Source organism: Petaurus breviceps, unplaced genomic scaffold, assembly GCF_028583685.1.
Source record: "Petaurus breviceps papuanus isolate PSGF00001 unplaced genomic scaffold, PetGlider_PUasm1.0 90784, whole genome shotgun sequence".
NCBI lineage: Eukaryota > Metazoa > Chordata > Mammalia > Diprotodontia > Petauridae > Petaurus > Petaurus breviceps.
In genome coordinates, this window is record NW_027187345.1 from 5,276,437 (window position 1) to 5,299,188 (window position 22,752).

Consider the following 22,752-nt stretch of genomic DNA (forward strand, 5'->3'; position numbering starts at 1 on the left):
TTGGACTTTATTAGAGATTTGGATTTTCGTCTTTTTTTTTTTTTGGTGGGGAAGGCACTGGCACAAAATTATTTTGTATTGATTCTGTATGTAGTTACTTCACATGCATATTTTGTCTCCCCTGATCAACTTAAGATCAGATATCCTTGAATTTTTCATCTTTCCCTAGTGCCTAGAACAGTACCTGAGACATAATTGTTGCTTAATATGTGCTTGTTTGTTGACTGATTATTTCCTAGCCTCTAGAATTCATCCCATTGTACCACTCTATGTATATATGGCTCTTACTCTGTGCTTTATATTTGACCTACTTTTCTCTTTAGATAATTGGCTGTATTTTCAAGTCTCATATGTGTGTCATTGCATAGTGCCACTATTCAGCCTCCAATCAGATCAATGGTTTTATCTCCTGACAAGTATGATTTCTATGTTCTCTTTTCCTTATTTCCACTAGAGGGCACAATAACTAGACAATTTGGTGGGGATGGTATTGATTGGCACAAAAGATAGACCTTTGTTTTAGGAAAATCACTTTAGCAGCTAGTAGATATGATGCTGTTCCTCCACTAGATGTCATCCATTTGGATCAAACATTTAGAGTACCAAGAGTTAAGTTAATTTTTGTTATTTGACAGTCTAAAAACTGGCATTCTTAGTCTCCTCAGAAGAGTATGCAACACCAACCAGCCCAGCACTATAATTTGCTTTAACAATAGACAACAACCATGTACCCCAGCTGAGAGAACAATGTCGATAGCCTGAAAATTCAGACAATTACTATAAAATGTGATCTTTGATGTTAACTACTCCTATGGAAAATATGTCAATTCCCTGGAAAAAAAGTTTGGACTAATTCACTTTAGTTTTACACAGTGATAATGCAGAAATTTGAAATAGTTTGGGCTTTTTTTCTCCCAATATAAATTGTGCTTTTGACATTTCACTCTAAACACTACTACTCTAACAACTCTGAGGTAAGGCAGGGCAAGTGTTAGTATCCCCATCTTTCTTCCTTGCTGGTTGCATTTAATCCATTTGAATTACTACCTCAACCACTATAATTCACAGTGCATTGTTGCCTTCTCTGTACAATTCTTATTTATGTCCTCTCATAAAATCTTCATAGAGGATCCTCCTAACCATGCTTGAGGCCTTTGTCTTGTTACATTTCTGGGTAATCAGGATAGCTCTGGGCTTTCTATTTTTTTCCCCTCCTTTGCTCTGGAAGCATGAACTGTCCATATCCTTTTTCCAATAATTCATTTCCTTGGTGATAAATTTTATGTAACTTTTTCATGCAAGTTATTCATGGTAATATTCCACAAGCCAACTTAAATCCAGGATGGATTGCTCTATGGCTCTTCAGATAACTCATAATTTTGATTCTTCAGAGATTGTAGTGGTTCTGATTTGCAATCATAAAATATTACAGAACATATGTTATTATTAGATAAGATTTTGTGTTAAGAGAAATTTGGGACTGGTGAAAGCATTGCACAACATCCCAAATATAATCCAGATAGGGGATGTCATTATACCCCTTTTGCAAATGAGGAAATAGGCTTAGTTTAAGTGACATACTGGGTCCCATAGCTAGAAATCATTGTGACATCAAGAAGACCCAGGTCTTTTTGACATCTTGCTGCTTTTTCATAAGAGTGTAAGCTTTATGGAACATCAATAGGGTATGATCTCCTTGAGGACAAGAACCATATTTGATTTTTGTTGCCATGCACTTGCTTAAATAGGAATGTGTTCCTCCCTCCCTTCCTCCCTCTCTTCCTTCCTCCCTTCCTCCCTTCCTTTCTCCCTCCCTCCCTCCCTCCCTTCCTTCCTTCCTTCCTTCCTTCCTTCCTTCCTTCCTCCCTCCCTCCCTCCCTCCCTCCCTTCCTCCCTTCCTCCCTTCCTCCCCTCCTCCCTTCCTCCCTTCCTCCCTTCCTCCCTCCCTTCCTCCCTTCCTCCCCTCCTCCCTTCCTCCCTTCCTCCCTTCCTCCCTTCCTTCCTTCCTTCCTTCCTTCCTTCCTTCCCTGGCTGTCCCTATCTCACCCAGAAATACAGCACTGGTCACCCATGGCCCCAGTCCCACTGATGATCAACAACATGGGATTTTTGACCTCTGTTTCCAACCTGGGCTGGTGTGCCTCTCCTTAGGCAGCCTAGTTGCTCCTTGCTCTCTGGACTAGGACACTAAGTATCTGGGGCTAAGAACTTTGAAGTTCAAGTGATCCACCAGCCTTAAGTCTCCTGAATTGGAAGGATTAAAGTTGTGTACCACCACACCTGGCTAATTTGCATTCTTTCCACTTTCTTTTTTACTGTGTGTATTGCTCGGCCAATCTCTTGAGTGACCTCATCAAAAAAGACCTCAGATTCATTCAACATAAGAAAACTTAAAGGGAAATGTGAGAGTTAATATTTACATCTTTGGAGGGCTATTGCTTGGGAGAGAAATAACATTCTGTTTGGATCCAGAGGGCAAAGCTAGTTAGTTGAGATATATAAAGGGTTCAAAGAAACAAGTTTTATGTAAGGAAAAGCTTTTTAACAACAAGCAATAATCAAAAATGAAATCGTCTACCTTGAGAAGTAATAGACTTCTTTTCCCTGGAAGTCTTCAAGCAAAATTTAGATGCCTATTTGTTGGGTATGTTTTAGAGGGAATTCTTTTTATGTATGAAATGGTCTAGTACTCCATTTAGGTTCCTTTCAACTCTAAAAATCTGATTCTGAGCCCTCCACCATTTGTTTTTTTTTAAATATAACTTTTGTCTATTCTTTAAATTTCTTATCATGAACTTAATAAAAATAACATTTTAGTTGTTTGCATATCTTGGATACAAAAGAAGGAATAAATAAAAATAAAGGCTATTCAAGGAATCAATAATGGAAAGGAAAATGAAAAGAATGAGGGAAAGGAAAAAAATTAAGAAAAATGCAGAGAATTTTAAAATGACTAAAAAAAGAAGTTGAAGGGTAATAGGAATGGCCATTTTAATTGACTATAACTAAAAATAATAGGGGAAAAATTAGATAAATAAAAATTAATGTTAAGTAAAACTAGGAAAATGGGTGACACGTGAGAAGGAAAGTTAAGGCTGAAGGGAAGAAGGCCTCTGAGAATAAGGTTGACTTCAAGTAGATTAAGTAGAAATAACTAGAGAGACAAAGCACATCTGTAAATTTATAGAGGAAGAGAAACAAAAAAAAAATCCTATTTGATTGAAAAACTTCGTATCTCCTACAAGGGAAAAATGTTTAGACACTACTTTGGACATCATTTGATACAATAACACCTCACTGTCTTCTTTTCATATCTCCTGCCTTCTGTTACTTCATCAAGTGGATTGGAGAAAAATAAAATGATCAGAGGATGCAAATTGAACACTTCCCCCATAATGCATTTAAATACCTTGTGTCTATTTTTACTGATTCTGTATGTAGTTATATACATGCATTTTGTCTTCCCTGATGAACTTGAAAACAGATATCCTTGACTTTTTTTGTCTTTCCCTAGTGCCTAGAATAGTACCTGACACATAATCGTTGCTTAATAAATGCTTGTTTATTGACTGATTATCTTTATTTTCTGGTCCCCAGGATTCATCCCATTATATCACTCTGTGTATACATATATGGGTCAAGTGTTTTGTATTTGATCCACTTCCCTATGGCTGTTTTTAACTCTCATCTTTGTGTCATTGCACTGTTCTACCTCCATCAGATGGATCAATGGTTTTGTCTCCTGACAAGTACAATTTCTGTTTTCTTTTACCTAATTCCATTAGAGGGCAGAGTAACTCTAGTCAATTAAAAAGTGCGACTAGAAAACATTTTAAAAAGGAACTAAAGGCCTCTTTCATAATAATAATGCCCTGTTCTCAAATAAAGTGGTTACATTAACAATATCATGATGGATTTCTTGAGCATCTTAAACTCTCCAACTGACTTGGAATTAAGTGTAAGTTTAGAGAAATTGATCAGTTCTCTGGAGTCAAGTACCAGCATTCAAAACACTAAAAGGGAAGGAACAATGTTTGCTTAATAAATGGGGAGCTATTTGATGACTAGGGAGATAGATAAAGATAGATTTTATAGTTGATGAGCAGCTCAGACACTCACTTTTGAAAGTTTTCAGCTGGTAAAGATAGGCTAGGAGAAGCATTAATTAGTTTTGTGAGCAAGAATAAATCACTCATTCATTTACCAAGCATTTATGAAGTACTACTTAGCACAGGCCTGTACAACTTAAGGCCTGAGGGCCGCTTGCAGACCACCAAAGGATTTCAGACTACCCCTGAAAAATGTAGAGGATGTAAAGAAAGTAAAGATGTAATAAGTGCTTTGTCCCTGTCCCACTTAAAGGATCTTCCACAAGTCACTATGGTGCCCATCAAATAACTTGGTGGGTGAGTTACCACTGTGCACTCTCTTCTGTTTGTCATGTGATTTTCAGCAACCAACCATCATCAGCCTGTTTCTAGTCTGAGAGGAGTAAGAGTCATATCTTTTTGTTGTGTTTTCGGTCATTGCTGGTGTTGAATTGGGACAAAGTGAGTGCAGCCATGCACCAGCACAGCTGACACCTGGTATTCGATGAGCGGCAAACACGTGGGGGCTTCTTCCCCTCCCTGGAAGTGCAGCTGCCCTCCAAGTTACACGAGTGTCTTGAGCACTCTTCCATGGCAGACACTCAGTTCAGTATTTCTTTGTATGTGAGCAGTTGCTATGGAGATGTTTTGGTTCTAACATTAAAGTTTTTGGGGTGACTATAAAATGGGTGATAAAAAAAGTGGAATATTGAATCAGAACTTGGAGTGTTTAATCCAGAATAGGCAAATAGATATTTAACATAATAGATATTAAACAAATGTTTGCTTACACGAGAGACAAAATGTTGTGCCTTGTTTGCGGAAAAATAATAGCCTTTCCAAAAGAATATAATCTTAGTTGCCATTTTGAATCAAAACATCCTGACTTAAACAGATTGGACACCAACGAGAAAGAAATGAAAACATCCAGATTGTTAATTCATCAATTTTTCAAGAAAGTAAACTCAGAAAATGAGGTGGCTACTAAGATTAGCTTTCAGATTTCTAAAGGAAGATCTACTGCTGGGAAGTCTTTTGCTGAAGTTGACTTCATATTCATAAAGAAGTGTTTGCTTATTTCTGTTTCTGTATTATGCCCTGATTTAAAAAAAAAAAGTGATTTTGAGAAATAGTTTAGTCATTAATTATACCTTTACTTGGAAATCAAATTGGTAAAAACCTATCTGCGTCCTGAAAAAGTTTGTCCTATTTTAATTTTGGCCCCTACCTACTGCCAAGTTGCAAATTTGACAGCATAATGCCTGATGATGAGGTGCAGGCTCTGGGAACCCCCCTGAGCTCACTCAATTGACCTCATCAAATGTCTCCTGAAGATTCTCTCCAAACTCCTCTAGACTACCCCTAGATTCCTCCCACAGCCTTCTTTATGTAAGATCCCATCTCACTCCATGTGGTGTGAGAGCGCCATAGAATTTTCTCGCACAGACTTACTCTGTATCCAATACAAGCAAACTTTTAATAAACTTTTCTTTGGCTGAGAGAAGATGAGTCGAATTCATTCAGCAGGACCTGGCATGTTGGTATTTTGGGATCTCTAGCTCCCCTCACCCTTAACCTTTTCACCTGGCACATAAAATAAATGCTTGTTCACTTTCTTTTCCCTTCTGTTTCAGGTAGTGCTAGACATTGCAGAAACAAAAATGTAATTCAAAACAGTCCCTATCCTCAAATAACTTGCCTCACTTAACCTCTAATTCTCAGTTTCCTCAAATGTAAAATAGATACCATAATACTTGCATTGCAATCTACTTCACAGGTTTAATGTAAGGAAAGCATTTGTAAATTTGTAAAATTAAAAGTTGTATATCAATGACAAAATGTAAGTTCCTTGAATAGAAACTATTTCATTTTTAAATTGTATTTAGGAATACAATTTAATAATATAAATATAATCCCCATGCCATGTACATAAAAGGCACTTAATTATATGCTCACTGACAGATTCAAATATGAATTACCATAATTATATATTGCTCTCACATTTTCACTAGCGAAATCTGCAGCTAATTTTCTACATTTATAACCAAATAACCAAAGATGAAAAATAGTTAATTGATTTTAAAAGTTATTTTGTGTGTATATATATAGAAGAGGAAGAGGAAGGAAATCTATAGCGCTAGATAAAGAACTCTGAAGACTTTTGGTGAAATGCACCACTCCCTAATCCCTGGCTGTCTTGAAAACTTTGCTATCAGCCTTATTCTCTCCCTTTCCTTCCCACCCTCAGTCTCTCCACTTCTAGAACCACAATCAAATCAACTCAGCCATTGTTCCTAGAAAGGTCGTGACTCCTCTCCCTATTCCAGTAACTTTTCAGATCAAAGTACCACTCCCCCGTTAGGTTATCTTTATTTAGAAGTATGGCATGATAAGCATTACATTTAAATAGCTGTTTCCTTATTATATTATCTTCCCTACTAGAATGGAAGCTTCCTGAAGGCAGGCACCATCTTTGCTTTTTTAATCTAAATCCCCAACTCATAGCACATTTTTTCATTAATTTGTTCATTCATTCACTCAGTCAGTTAGATGGCATAGTGAATAGAGCACTGGACCTGGAGTCAGGAAGATTTGAATTCAAATCCCACCTCAGACATTTACTAGTGACACTTGGGCAAGTCACTTAGCTGCTGTCTGCTCAATTTTCTCATCTGTAAAATGGATTATTATTGCTCTAACTCCCCGGATTGTGAGGATAAAATAACATAATATTTGTAAAATACTTTGCAAATGTTAAACTGCTATATAAATGCTATCTATTAATGAATTGTTTAATTGATTAATCCCTCATATAACCCACTCGCTAATATTAGGGCTATATTAGTATGTGTTTATCCTTTCTTATTTGCATCAAATTGTATTGGATTGCTCTGCATTGGATGAAACCATAAGTATATAAGTGACAGGAAGAAATATTTAGGAGGAAGGAATTCAGTTTCTTGTGTTTTGTTGCTGGAATGAACCTCTAACCTGTGGGTTAGAGCCGTACAAAGCAGACTAGAGACAGGACAGTCAGGACACAAACAGAAGTTTAATTTCAGAGTGAGGAAAATGACTTTTGCAAATGGAACCCTCCCCCTGCCCCACAAGGAGGGCTTAACCCTGCTGATCCTGGGGCCACTTATATATATGAAAGGGACTGGACTACAACAAAATTATTCCTAAGTCTAGAGACTGTTCTCATAGTTGGCATTTCTTGAGACAATACGGGCATTCTTGAGTCCCATGGGATTAGTCATTGTCTAGAGTCTTGGGGGTCATGATTACTCTTCGAAGTACAGAACCAGAGTTCTATGACAGGAAAAGGAAGGAATGCAGTACCTGGCAGTTAGGAGGAAGAGGGATTGTGAACATATGATGGATGGCCCTGGGAAATGGGGGGAGCTAAATCCCTCAGTGAACACTTGGTGCTGGTCCAAGTCAATACATTTTGCCAGAGGGTGATATCATCCAGAGTGCAAAAGATTATTGTTATGCGAAGTTCAGGCTTATGCCCAGCCTGCTTGTTGGGCCTTAGCTCTGGGAAACAGGGTATCTCCAAAATATTTTGACATTGCTTATCTATCCTTCCACTTTTATAGCAGTTTGTTTTGTGCTAATTATTTCATTTAAGCTTCTCAATGTGCTGGAAGGTAGGTCACAAAAATGATATTATCTCCTCCTTGTAAGTAAACAAACTCAGGCTAGGAAAAGTGGAATGGTTTGCCAGGTATCACAAAGCTGATGATGGCTTGTTGAGTATTGCCTTGCCAATATCTTCTTAATGGTCTGCTTACATGTGCAAATTATTTGGGTATATGAGGATCATATACCAGATCCAGAACTGAAAAGGCCTTGAGAAGTTGTCAGATCCTATCCCCTCCATTTATAGTGAACCAACTGAGACCCAAAGATTTGACTTGCCCAGGTCCCATAAGTAGTAGTGGAAGACTTGGAACTTGAATTCAGTTCCCATGATTCCAAGTTCAATGTAAAATTTCATGAGGCAAAGATATATTTACACCTCAATTTTCCAAATAAAAAAGATTAGCATCCCTTCCTTATCCCTTCTAAAACTTCTACTTGAGATAGCTGAATAATTAAGGTCATTGGGGGGATTTTTTGTTGGAGGTAGTCTCAATTTTCTTTATACTTAGAAGCTTAGAATACAACCTTAAGGTAAATCTCACAAAAGCAGTAGATTAAGGGTTCATTCAAGAAACACTTATTAAATACCTACTGTGTACAGAACACTGCACTACCAAGGAGTGGGATAGAGAGTTGAACTTTAAATACATTGTTCTTTTTCATAAGAAACATACACAGACTACATCATAGCGTATGCGAGACTGGCAAAGCAAAGTGCTGGCGAAGGTTCATTTCTATAATCTCTAAAGGGTGAGGAGTCCAGAAATAGCAAATTGAAGAGGTTATACTTGTGCTAATCTATATTGATAATCTAATAAGAAGAAAAGGACTTCTATTACACTATTATAAAGAGCTATGAAAAAGTCATCAATATGATCTTATTCAGAAATTCAAAATGTTAAATTTTCTAAAAAAAAAATAAGATTGTTAAAATGGGAAAAAATCACACCTATTCATTTCTAAAGAGAAAATTTGTCCTTGTTAGAGGATGTCCAATGAAGATTCCAAATGGAAGAGGGAGTCCCTATAGATTAGGTCTTCCAGATGTTCCTTTTTTATTTCATCTTTTATTTTGAATTCAAATATCAAAAAGGAGCATTTTTATATACATAGAAGATAAGACCATTGCATATGAACCATTATATGTGAAATCTTCATTTCCTACTACTTGATTTAAATAGAATGTATAATAATACCACACATAACTTTCAAAATTGTCCTTGCTTGTCTGTTTCCTTCTGAACATTGGTTCCCTTTTATGCACTAAAAAAAGTTTCAGTGACCCCTCTTTTTTACATCACTATCTCTTCCCTCTCTACCTCCAAATTTAAACCGAAGCAAAAATAAAAACAACAGGGGCGGCCAGGTGGCTCAGTGAGTAAGAGCACCGGCTCCAGTGTCGGGATGACCTGGATCAAATCTGGGCTCAGATACTCAGCACCACACCCAGAAATAACTGGTCGTGTAACCTTGAGCAAGTTACTTAACCCCAATTGCTTAAAAAAAAATAAAAAATAAAAACAACAACCTCTTATGGCAAATAAGCAGAGTCAAACAAAATAAACTCATCCAGGATTCATGCCACTTTTCATATTTGACTCTCAATACCCTTTGAAGACATTAAGGTTCTAAAAGGAAGCTTGTTTCTCCATTCCCTATTAACACTATGTCATCACACAGATCTTTTAAATTGCTTAAATAAATTTATCTTTCTAGGTTTCTTTTGATTTGTATTTTAAAGTTCCTATTTAGTCCTAGTCTTTTCCACCTAGTCTTTTTATCCTCTATTAAATAAAGGTTCATTTCTCCCTGTCCTTGTAGGATTATAATCAATTTTGCAGGATAAGTTATTCTTGGTTGTAAGCCTATCTTTTTTAGCCTTTGGAATATTGCATTCCAAGATCTCCCCTAATTTATGGTAGAAGCTTCCAGATTTTCTGTGATCCTCACTGTGGTTACTTGATACTTGAACAACTTTCTAGATGTTTGTAGTATTTTTCCTTTGATATGGGACTTCTGGATTTTGGCTGTGACATTTCTGTAATTTTTCTTTTGGGGATTTATTTCAGGAGGTGATGAGTATATTCTTTCTATCTTTACTTTGCCTTCTGGTTCTAATAGATTTGGACAGTTTTAGTTTATGATTTGTTAAACTATAACACAGACCACTCTGGCCTCTACTACCAGGTATATTAGATTTTATCATTTAACTCTCTCTCAGGGTTATCCCTTAAGGTCACTGAAGAATAATCTAGGTTCTTTGCCAATGGTTCCAGTCCCCACCAGTGATGTTCACCCAGTTTTGGGGGAGAGGGGTTTCCCTAAACCCCAATCCCATTTAGCCACTGAGAGTTGCACTAACTTTTGCACAGAAATATTTATTTCCTAAAGGCAATCTGGACATACTTTAAGGGGCCCTCAAGGCACCTAAAATTAGGAATGGCTAGATAAGCCTGGACCACATAGATATGGTGTTTAAACTTTTTTTAAAAAATCATACTATAGGGGTGGCTGGGTGGTGCAGTGAATAAAGCGCCAGCCCTGGAGTCAGGAGGACCTGAGTTCAAATCTGACCTCAGACACTTAACACAAAAACTAGCCATGTGACCTCGGGCAAGTTGCTTAACCCCAATTGCCCTCCAAAAAGCAAAATAAATAAATAAATTATACCATATAGGAAATAGTTAGAAAAGGCCTTGATGAAGTGGGAGCTGAGGGGGTCAGGGGGAGGTTCATGAGTAACCTGGACTCTGATTCTAGCTCTGGTTCTGAGTATCTGCATGACTTGACAACTTACTTTACTTCTAAATAGACCATTATTAGATATTAGATGATCTTCATAATCAGGACCCTTCCCGTCCCTTTACATATCATTTTTTGACACTTTGATGGGGTTAGAGAACTGTTTCTCAGCCTTGCCTTTTAAAATCAGTTCCTTTTGGTACTTAAGTGGAATAATTCAGATAAGTTAGAGGTACTGGTAGTCTCCAAGATTCTAAGTATCCAAGCAGCTTCTTTCACTATTTGTAAAGTACTTCAAAAACTTTTAGATGAAGGGATTGAGAGTCTATGCCTTTTATTTTCGATGACTTTTATCCTTTAGGACCAGATTTAGTATGACAGCTTTACCTAACATATCCCAATTTAGTGGATAATTTGTGTGAAGGTTACCTGTACGGAGAAAATAATTTTGTTAATATTTATGGTCTTGTGTATATAGAAGGTGTTTTATTGTTAGTATTGGTCTTATGCTCTCCTTGTGAATCACCAAAATGATTCTTTGATCCAAGAATGAGAAAAAAATCTGCCCAAATCTAAATTTATGAAACTCTCATGATCCTCTGTGACAGATTTCCCATTTGGGGTTATAAGCCTTTCCAGTGTACCAAAGGGCAAAGAACCCTCTGGGGAAATAAAAACACTTCGACCAACTACACAGATAAAAATATTCACTTCAAATGCTTATATATGAGTTGACATTTTTAAAATGCTTTGAAAACTTGAAAGTGCTATATAAATGCTATTTAGTATTATTTATACCTATATGTCAATTTGTTAAAAAAATGTTTCCTAAGATAGTTGTTTCCATTATAATAAAATAATTCTATAATCATGAATGAGGTTAATGTTTATCATTTTTTTTAGTATAATAAGTGGTAGCATTGGCCTGCCTTGATAGAATTTGCCTATCATATCATTATAAATAATATAATTAGTTTAGATTACTTCATACTAAAACAACTTGCATTTGATGTAGATAATTAATTAATTAATTTTTTGGACTGGGGATGAAAGAACCAGACTACTGATTTTCTTGATATAAAAAACTCCCCCAAAGAGGAAAGTAAATTCCTACAATCAATGAAAATCATTACCTGCTCTGGAAACTTACTGTTTGAGAGAGTTGCTTCCTGCTGTTGTTTTTTTTTTTTAGCATGTAAGAAAAGCTATCAAGTTTTTGAGTGGATAATTCCAAGGACTGTGTGGCCCAGTGAGTAACCTATTTTCATATGCATTTTCTTTTGTTGTTATTTTTGTTTGTGGTTGTGTTTATTTTTAAAACTTTTTATTGATGTGTTTGTTTTTATATCCCCTTCATTTCTAAATATATTTCTCTCTCATCTCTTACCTGATAAACTATCCCTGGTAACAAAGAAGAGAGAAAAGAAAGAGAAGAAAAAAGATTTGAAAAAGAAGAGGAAAGAAAAGTTATTCAATAAAATTAACCCACATTGCAAATGTGTATAAGTGTATCCACACTTGTAGCAGATTCCCCTCCCCACCTACCCTGCAAACATGGTCTTTATAATTTTATAGGAGTCAGTTTAATTTTTTTTGCTCTTTCCATTTACATGATCATAGTCTTTGTATATATAATTTTCCTGTTTCTCCATACTTGCATCAGTTCATGTCTTTCCATTCCTCACTAAATTTTTCATGTTCATCTTCTCTTATGGAGCCATAATGTATTACACATATATATTATATTCATTTAGCCACTACTCAAAAGACGGGCATCTACTTTGCTACCACAAAATGTTTAGGTATGAATATTTGCCATATATGAGATCTATCTTTTTGTCTTTGATCTTTGTTATAAGGGAGGCATAGCTTAGGCTACTACAGTGATTCAGGCTTAGTATTGAAGTGCAATAAAACACTTCTAGAACATAAAATTCAATAAAAATAGATTTTCTCACAATATGATTTAAAAAAAAGAATTTGTTAAAATAAATACTGCATTCCTTTGCTTCCTAACTCACCAGAGCAGTAACCCTAGGTCAGAAAAAAAACATTCCTCAAAACATTGAGAATTATAGCAAACCTCAGGAACCTCAGTTCCCTATAAGTTTGACTCTTTACATCCCAAGTAACAAGGGAGACACACAATGATTTAAGCTTTAGTCCTCTAGACCAATCAAATTCTGTCGATGGCTTCTTTGCCCTCTTAAAGGGTTGGACTATATAAAAGAGATACTGCTTCTACTACCCCCACTTCTTGGACACTTAAATCATCCAGTGGACCCTCTATCACTTAAATGACTTTGAGGCCATTACTAAACAAATCTAAACTCAAGAAGCATAGCATAAACTACAGTGGAGGAAGAGAAACCATGGATGGGCTGTCTTTGGAGGAAATACATGAATATACACTGTATAGAGCGTACATATTGTACAAGAAACCAAGATATGGTTCTGTATGTGCACAGATATAATTTTTCAATGCTCTTTAAACTGAATAAATATATCATATATGGCCATCTTGTCTACCTCCTCATTTCACAAATGAAGAAGGGGGCAAAGCAGTTAAATAACCTTTCCCAGGGTCACATAAGTAGTAAATGTCAGAACCAGAATTTGAATTCTGGTCCCATTACTCTGGACAGGTAGGTGGCACAGTGGAGGCCTCATTTTCCTGAGTTCAAATGTGACCTCAGACACTTACTAGCTGTGTGACCCTGGGCAAGTCATTTAACCCCATTTGCTTCACTTGCCTCATCTGTAAACTGAATTGGAGAAGGAAATGGCAAACCACTCCAGTATCTTTGCCAAGAAAATCCCAAATGGGGTCAAGAAGAGTCAGACACGATTGAAAAACAACCTGTCTTTAAAAAACACAAGTAATGTTTTTTTTTTCTGTCCTTCCAAACTTCAATGAATTCTTCAGATTTTTTTATTATCTGGTACCCTGAAAGTATCTCCTACCCTAGCATTTGTAGGCCCACGAATAAAGGAGTCAGTGTAGTAGAGCTTTAAGGACACTAGAGAGAGCTCTATAACAGAAAGAGAAAAGCAAGTGCCCCCAAAAAAACCTCTATTGCTTTTTTTTTTCCTGTATTTACTGGAATAAAGACTTAAGCATTGATTTCTTATTCTTATTTTTCTCTAATTCAAGAAAAAAGAAACATTACTTAGCAAAAAGAAATTATACATTTGGTTGTAAAGAAAATTTACTATTTATGTATCTTTTTTAATTATAAAAGATAATTATAGAGGAATGCTGGGTTAGAAGTCTTTTTTAAGATGACTAATAGCATTTCAAAGTCTACTCACCTCAAAGGACCCTCTTTAAAAGAAAAAATTTAGATCGTTATTGCCTTCAATTGTATTTATTAGGCAGGGGATCCATGTTATTCTCTCCTTATGCTATCTCATGATTTCTTAATTGCTTTTGTCTCTGACAGTAAGTTATGTGTGCTATTGGTAATACCTTTATCTTGTCATACAACAAGAATTCAAATTAAAAAAAATATCGAACACCTACTTTGTAAAGCATTATCATAATAGGCAGTGAGGGAGATAAAAATTTCAGAAAAGCCATCATCTCTTCCCTCATGAAGCTTATAGTCCAATAGGGGAACAAGACACCTTCACAAATAACTATAATTAGAACAAATACAATAAACATCTAGTGAAATGGAAAGTTTCTAAAACTATTTACTCAAATTCCCCAAAGCTGCACAGCTATTAAGTAGGTCTATGGATTGTAAGTATAATATTCTTACAGTTCCATCATTTTGTCACCCCTTAGCTTCCTACCAATACAAAGAAGAGAAAAAGAATTTAAAACATCTCGGGACTTTTTCTAGGAGGGCTAATTTACTATATCTCCTGGAAATTGTATCAAACAATCATAGGTCTAGAGCTATGAGGTCCTAAGGGCTATGACTCACTTTGCATCTGCAGAGCTGCACAGTGTCTGTCCCATAGGAGGCATGTATTTACCTATATGCCCTTATACAAGTCAGTTACCCTCCCTTGGTAACAGTTTCCACATCTATAAAATTCAGGGGTTGGGCTAATTGACTTCTAGGTTCCTTTCTAGCTCTAAGTTTATAATCCTATGATCCTATTGTTGATTAACTGACTTAGTCCTGGGAAACATAGGCCCTCTTTAGTGGCTCAGGATTGGAATTTTCCCAACACAGAAGGGGTATCAGCTTGTGATGGCACTGGAATCCCAACTTTAGCATAGCAGCAAGATGAATGTATCAATAATTAGAACATTCTAGCAGGATGGGACACCAAGCATAGGTCACCCCTAGTAAGATCCATTCTTCTTTGTCTCCTACTTCTATCCTTTTAACTAGTTAGTCTTCACCTTGATTCTTCTCCTGTTTGTTTTTATTTTTTGGTATTTTTGTTTTTATTGTTTTTTTTTTTCCTTCAGTAGTTTTGGATGAGCCCAGCTGGCCAAGGCTATGGATCTGGGCAATGGAACTGACTCTCAAGTGTACACTAATGGTAGTGGCTGGAAAACACAGTGCCTTTTGGCATATATCCATCCAACATTATCTCATACTCTTTCCTTTTCTACATGGAATGATCCAGCCAAGTTTCCTAGCTTACTGTTTCAGATCTTTCTAATACCTGGGGTCTACTTTGCTCATGCAATTACCTATACCTAAAATATACTCCTGTTTTCAACTACTCTGTTGCAACACTACTCATCCTTCAGGATCAAGGCCAAAGGCCCCCTCTACTATGAAGGTTTCTCTGATCTCCATCCCTGCCTTTCCCATCCAAGATCTCTCCATCCTGTAGCTCTTCTGATATCTCCTTATTTGTACCTTTATTATACATTTATTCTAATATTTTGTTATTCTGATTTGTTTACGGTTCTTATCCCCTCCTTGAAAGAAGGTACTGACTTATTTATCTTTGCATCCCTAGTGCCTTGCATAAAAGAGGCACTTAAAAATGTTTGTTTATTGAACCACTGAAGGATAGGAAAGAATTAAAGGACCCTGGTGAGTGTTCTATCAAGGAGTTTTCAGTCTCCTGGTGACATTGGTAGTGTCTGCTATGTGGCTAGGAAGCAATGAGGAGGCCCTTGTCTGAGACTGAGAGATTGGGAACAACATCAAGTCAGAGGTAGGCAAGGACGAGTTGGAGATCCCATTTTCTCTCATGATTAGTTCAGGGAATCAAGGTGGGCCATCTTGGTTTAGCAGAAAGAATGCTAACCTTGAAATTAGAAGATCTGGGTTTAAGGTTCAGCTCTGTTATATATTTACCTATATGCCCTTATACAAGTCAGTTACCTTCCCTTGGTCTCAGTTTCCACATCTATAAAATTCAGCAATTGGGCTAAATGACTTCTAGATTCCCTTCCGGTTCTAAATCTATGATCCTATGAGCATTATTTTGTTCAGCAAATATTTCTTAAGAAAATACTATTTATAAGATGGGCTAGATACAACCACTTCGATGGAAATATCTCATACCACCAATTCAGAGTTTTCTAGTTTGAACTTCTTATTATATCTATAATACTGTAAGGAGTATGCATATGTGCTCTTTTGTGTACCCTCATGGTACTGTCTAGATGTGGCTTGCAGGAAGACAAGAAAGTTTTTTCTAGCATCTCCTCTTCTCACCCTTCTTCAAGGAAGACTTTGATTTCTGCCAAGAGGGAAAGGAGGTTTAGGTCAGAGGTTGACCACTCTGCCCTCCTCAGAGAGACAGGGTATTAGGCTAGAAATTATACCTATTTATCTGCTTTCTTAAACATTGTTAATGTAAGGGAAGCAATTTTTAGGTTTACTGCACTCGTGATAGCCATCTCTTGATGAGAAAGGACACCTTCAAACTTTAGACATAAGACAACTCCTTTCCCACCAAATTCCAGTTCTACAATGAACGCAAATAGCAAATGAATCAATGTAGTCAAGTTTATAACACAAACAGAAATCAGAGAAGGTATACATAAGAGCATATATATATATATATACATACATATGTGTGTGTGTGTAAAATCAGATAATACAGAGAATGAATGAGCTCTACCTTTGGTACCTCTTTCAACCAAGAGAAAGGGAATTCCAGATCTCACCTAATGGGAAATTTCCCAGTCTCTAGTGTAGCAAGCTGGGTATAGGGCATGACATTGTAGAGATTGTCATCTCCTCTACATGTCAGTTCTTTCCCAGAGTCTAGGAGTCTTTCTTTACCTTCAGTAACCTAAAGAGAGGTTAGAAGTATACATCTCTCTTGATGATGGAAACCAGATGAAGCAAGATCTCTCTTCCTAGAGCTCATCAATTCTGCCCACTCCTGACAAACTTGAATTTCACTTTGCAATTCATAAAGTACTTTTATTATATTATTCATATGATCTTTACAACAACTTTGACAGAAGAGGGATCTCTCCTGTTTTATAGAGAAGGAAGCTACATTTTAGTGAAATTAAGTGACTTGCCCAATGTCATATAACTAGTAAGTGGTAAGAACTCAAACCTAATTCTTCTGACTCCTAATCCAATGCTGTTAATATACTATATCTGCTCATAGTTTTTCAAGTTCTTAGGAAATAGAACTAAAGTACCAGACCCTCAAGAGTGATATTTTTTGCCTTTTTTTCCCTTCTGACTTTTAGAAAACAACTTTTCAAATCTATCTTACCCTACAGGAAAGTAGAAGAGGAAAGGGATAAAAGAAGTGAGAGGAGGTAGACAGCAACAAAACACTTTTGAGGAGGGACAGGGTGAAAGGAGAGAGAGAACAGGGGTGGGGGATCTGAGATAGGGTGGAGGGAAATATAGTTAGCAATAGTAAATGGGAAAAAATTTTGAAGTAAGTTCCTCTGATAAAGGCCTCATTTCTCAAATATATAGAGAACTGAGTCAAATTTATAAAAATAAGTCATTCCCCAATTGATCTGTGGTATAGTTGTTTTCAGTCCTTGAGAATACAACCAATAATCTAATCTGAACTGGTCCATGATCACAGACAGAACTGTTGTTTACAATCACCTGGACTTAATATTGATCTATGAATTTTAAGAACATTTTAAGTAAATGTTACCAAATCCTTATAATCTTCAAGACACCTAGAACAAAAATGTTTCAAAACATAGAGACCCAGCAAAAGAAATCAAAAGCATATGGAAATAGGCTAAGTTATGTATCATCCCTACCATCTTGTCTGTTACTGGAGTTGTCCCAAAGATTTCTTTCAACTAATCTTTGGAAGATGAGTTGACATCTTAATATTTTCATTCAATTACAAAAAATAGTTATTTTGTCCACACAACATTACCTATAAAAAATAAGATATCCATTTATCCTAGAACAGTTTCTATCTAAACTCCGTCAAAACAATGATTTACATGAAACTTTAATATTTCTGTAACAATTAAACATGCAATATCTGAGTCATTTGCAAACATACTGAGAATTCTATCTCAGGTTTTTCTGACTCTAAATCCTTTAAAAGACAATATTATATTGCAGAAGTTTCCAAAAGGTAAAAAGAAACAAGTGCTTACTTTATACAGACACTCTAGTATTTGAGATTTCAATTCTTTGTTCAGAGTTAGAAATATTGATAGGACAGCCACCATTCCTGCTTCAAACATGCTGGAAAGCTTGTTCAATGATAACAGTTAGCATTTATAGAGCACCTTATGGCTTACAAAGCTCTTTTCAAATATTTCATTTTATCCTTATGATAACCTAGGGGAAACATATTATTATTTATTTTATAGATGAGGAAACAGAGAGAGGTTAAGTGACCTGTCCAGGGTCACACAGCTATTAAATATCTCTGGCCAGATTTGAACTCAGGTGTTCTTGAATCTATGTCTACCACTCTATCTACTCCAGCATACTACATATCCCCATTCCAAGCATTTTCATTGACTATCCACCATGCCTGGAACTCTCTCCTTCCTCATCTCTGTGTAAGCTTCCTTGGCTTTCTTCCAGTCTCTGGGAAAGGCTCAGCTTTTGTAAGATGTCTTTCTCATCTCCCTTAATGTTAGTACCTTCTCTGTGTTGATTAGCTCTAAATGTTGTTGATTATCTTCAATTTATAAAGTATATATCTTGTTTGTATGTAGTTGTTTTCACATTGTCTTTATAAATTCCTTAAAAGCAGGGACTGTCTTTTTGTCATACTTTGTATCTTCAGCACTTAGCACAGTGTTTGACACATAGTAGATGATTAATAAATGTTGATTGAATGATTGAAGGAAATATCTCTTTTGGCAACCATAATGATAATTATAGACAGATCTCTCTTGTACACATCTTTCTTGAGCTTCTAGGTTGATGCTTCCCAAGTCAGTTTTGACCTTAGACAAAAATCACAGAAGGTTTGAAATGAAAAGGCCCTTAGAAACCATCATGTCCAACTTGTTTTCACTGATTAGCAAACTCAGGCCCGGAAAGATGAAGTAAATTGCCTAAGGGCTCACAACTTGTTAAGGGTAGAAGGACTTGAACCCAGGCCATATGGCTTCTGACTCGCAGGGCAGTATCCTTTTCATCGCTGCCTTGGAATACAATATGCTTTTCCTTTGATTATCCATTTTAAATGGTATAGGACAGTGGCCTAAAAACCCCCAAAATAACTTTACCACTTTTGCCCTTTCCATTTTTCTTAATCTGCTAGGTCCTGCCTTCTCCTTTACATATGTTTCCATAAAACCAACCTCAAAACACCTGAAGTCAACTCTTCCTCATTAAATCCACCCCACTTTTGTAGTTTCCTCAGTACATTTACATTTAGTTTTAAATTTGGCAGCCATGGGCTCCCTGCCTGACCATTTCTTCCTTCTTTGCAAGAGGAAATTCCACAGAAGCCAACCTCACCTGAGGGGAAATCTCCAGTTGGCAATATCACACCAAAATTCTAATCAGTAGAGCAAACAGGTTGAAATTCTAAACACTCCTAACACACTAATAATAATGATGATGATGACTTACACAACACTTTAATAAAGCACGTTACCTGTGTTATCTCATTTAATCCTTACAACAATCCTAGGAAGTACATGTTATAATTATAATCTCCCACTTTATATAGATGGATGAAAAAGATTAAGTGATTTGCCCAAGGTCACATAGATAGTGTCTGAGACAGTCTTCTGGACTCTAAATCCAGTGTTTCCACTTAGCCACTTCTACAGTAGGCACTAAAATATTTGTTAAATAAAACTGATAAACCAGGTCACATCCCAACCATCCTTGTTCCCCTAGTATTAACAGGTATTCCTAACCCTATCCCCAAACTGCTCTTCCTGATATGCATTTGCTACACAAATTACCCTTGGCTAAAATCTCTTACTCCCTAATTTCTCTCACCAACCCCTATCCCCATGTCCAGCCCCATTCTATTTTTAATGTAGTTCAGCTGAATCCCTTTGCGTCACTCCTCCCTTTCTGACTGGCTCCTTCAATTACACTCCATGAAACTCTTCTGTTGTGAGCAAACTTTCCTATATCCTTGACATTTTTCTCAAGCACTCATTCTACTTCCTCACTGAAACCTTGTTTTCCCAAGATAGCACTGCTTCATTATCAACCCTCTCTATAGAAGATGGATTTTTTTTTTCCTGCTGCCCCTGATTCACTGAAATGCTTGAAGAGTGGTACATTTACTCCTTGATTCCCAGTGCTATTTCCAGACCATAATCTACTGTCATTCTATAATTCCTCCTTCTTTGAAGTTGATACCATCTGTACCTATCACTCCATCTACATTTTCATCTCTGTTGTCATCCTTCACAACATACTTTCCCTTCCCTCAGAATGGTAGTTTTCCATCAAGCTTTACTATTTACAAAGGCTTTCCTCCCAACTACCATCTGACATAGATTGTGTATGTATTATTGCATTCAATTTACTGTAGAGAGAATTGCACTTTTGGTTAATGATATTCAAAATGGGGCAAAGGTAGACAGTTGCCCCAGTTCCACCTCCCTTTTGAGTCTAGTTTCTGAACTGATTTGCCTGATATCATGCATAGGGAGAGGAGTTGAATATAATCTATTCACCCATGTTATACCCAGCTCTGTTGTTATTTTGCTAAGTGGAGTCCCTAGGATGATTTGAAGGGTACCCAGCATATTAACCAAGGGGTGGATAGTATTCAAAAGGGATTTTGGAACATTACTCAGATAGTAGTTTGGATTTAGGGACTTTAGTACCCTGGGGGATTTATGGACTTTAGTACCCTGGGGGAGAAAAAGAGTTCAAAAGACTGTCTGAGATGGAAAGTTTTTGCTGCTTGCCTAGTAGGTGAGAATCTACACAGCATCTCTAAACCAGAAGGTGGTAGCATAGAATATCAGAAAATAAACCCAGCAGAGGGCACAGAACAGCACAGGATCAAAGGTTAATAGAGAAATCAATCAATTGGATGATAGGACCAGAGGATATCAATAGCTCTGCAATATTACAACTGAAAGTTGTCCCTACCATGCATGGGATTTGGCTAAAAATGTTTTCTAGATGTGTATTCCTTCACATGTTTTCCTGGTAATACACATCCCATAAAAGTATCCTAGCTCTCTAGCCATGAGTATTGCTTAATATTTGCCCTTTCATATGTGTTTCCTGGACATTCATGATACCTAGATTTATCCGTTGCTGCACTTTTGGGTTGGCAGACTGTGTAAAAGTATACCTTTATATATATAAGGATATCTTTTCTGTTATTTGTTTTGCTCTGCTGATTGAATAAATCTTTTGTTTATAAGTAATTTATCTTCTGATTGGTCTAGGAGTGATGGGAGGGGATCATGAACACCCATAAAGTACCTTGAACCTGGGGCCCCAGATACTGCATTTGAAGAAATCTGAAGAAATTGGGTCTCAGATTAAGTGAATTGCCTTTGGCTGTGTGACCAATAAGTGTCAAAGGCAGGATGTGAACCCAGGACTTCTGGTTCCAATACTTTAACTTATATTTCATTCTGCCTTTCATAACTGTAGCACGGCTTGTGTTTTTCTTTTCCCTTATCTTTGGCTCACTTACTTTTTTTAGTTTTTAAAAATATTTAATATTTTTAAACATATTATTTATTTTGAGCTCCAATTTTCTTTCTCCCTTCTCCCTCCTCCCCCCACTGAGATAAGTAATATGATATCAACTATAAATGTTAAATCATGCAAAACATACTTTATTAGCCATATAATGCACAAGAAAAGCAAGAAAAATAAAGTGAGAAAACTAGATTTCAATTTGTATTCTGAGTTCATCAGTTCTTTTTCTGGGGGTAGATAGCATTTTTCATCATGAATCCTTTGGAGTTTTCTTGGATCATTGTATTAATCAGAGCAGCTAAGTCTTTCTTAGTTTTTTTATCATTATAGCATTGCTCTTACTGTGTACAATCACCTCCCAGTTCTGTTCACTTCACTTTGCATCTTTCATATAAGTCTTCTTATGTTTTTTCTAAAGCCATCGTTCTTGTCATTTCTTATAACACAATAGTACTCCATCACAATTATATACCACAACATGTTTGGCCATTTTCCGACTGACTGACATCTCCTCAATTTCCAATTCTTTACCATATCCAAAAAGTTGCTATTCTTGTACATGTATATTCTTTTTTTTTTCTTTGATGTCCTTTGGGTACAGATCAAATTATCTGTTCAGCTCTGGTCTTTTCATCAGGAATGATTGGAATTCCTCTATTTCATTAACTGTCCATCGTCCAAAGGATTCTACTCAGTTTTGCGGATTAGATTATTCTTGGTTGTAATCCTAGATCCTTTGTCTTTTGGGTTGCTGCCTCTCATCACATCTGGCTCCATCCCTTTTTTAGATCACTTTTTTAGGCCCCTTGGACATTCAAAGCAACCTTTGAGAATTTAACTATTTTAAATTACTCAGTTCCCAAAGGATATACCAGGTCATACCAGGTATTGATTAGGACCCTTGTCACTAAATATAGAGAGATATGAAGACTGAGTTTTTGATATAGAAAGAAAATTGGTGCTGTCAGTTAATATGGATTTTAGGTATGAAGCCTCTGGGGAGATAATCATAATGTGGAAGGTGACTGTGCCAAGCCAATTCAACCTTATTTCAGTTAATCAAACATCACAATTACCAGTCAAATTCTCTGGAGAAAAATACTAGTGATTTATGCAGGGGGAAAAAAAGGTATAAAAATTTAAACAAGAATGTGACTATAAATTAAAAGTTTTAAAAGTTGAAAAAACTCTCTATGTCTCCTCTTAATGTCTGTAATTAAAACAATTTTAAAGCATGTGTTATT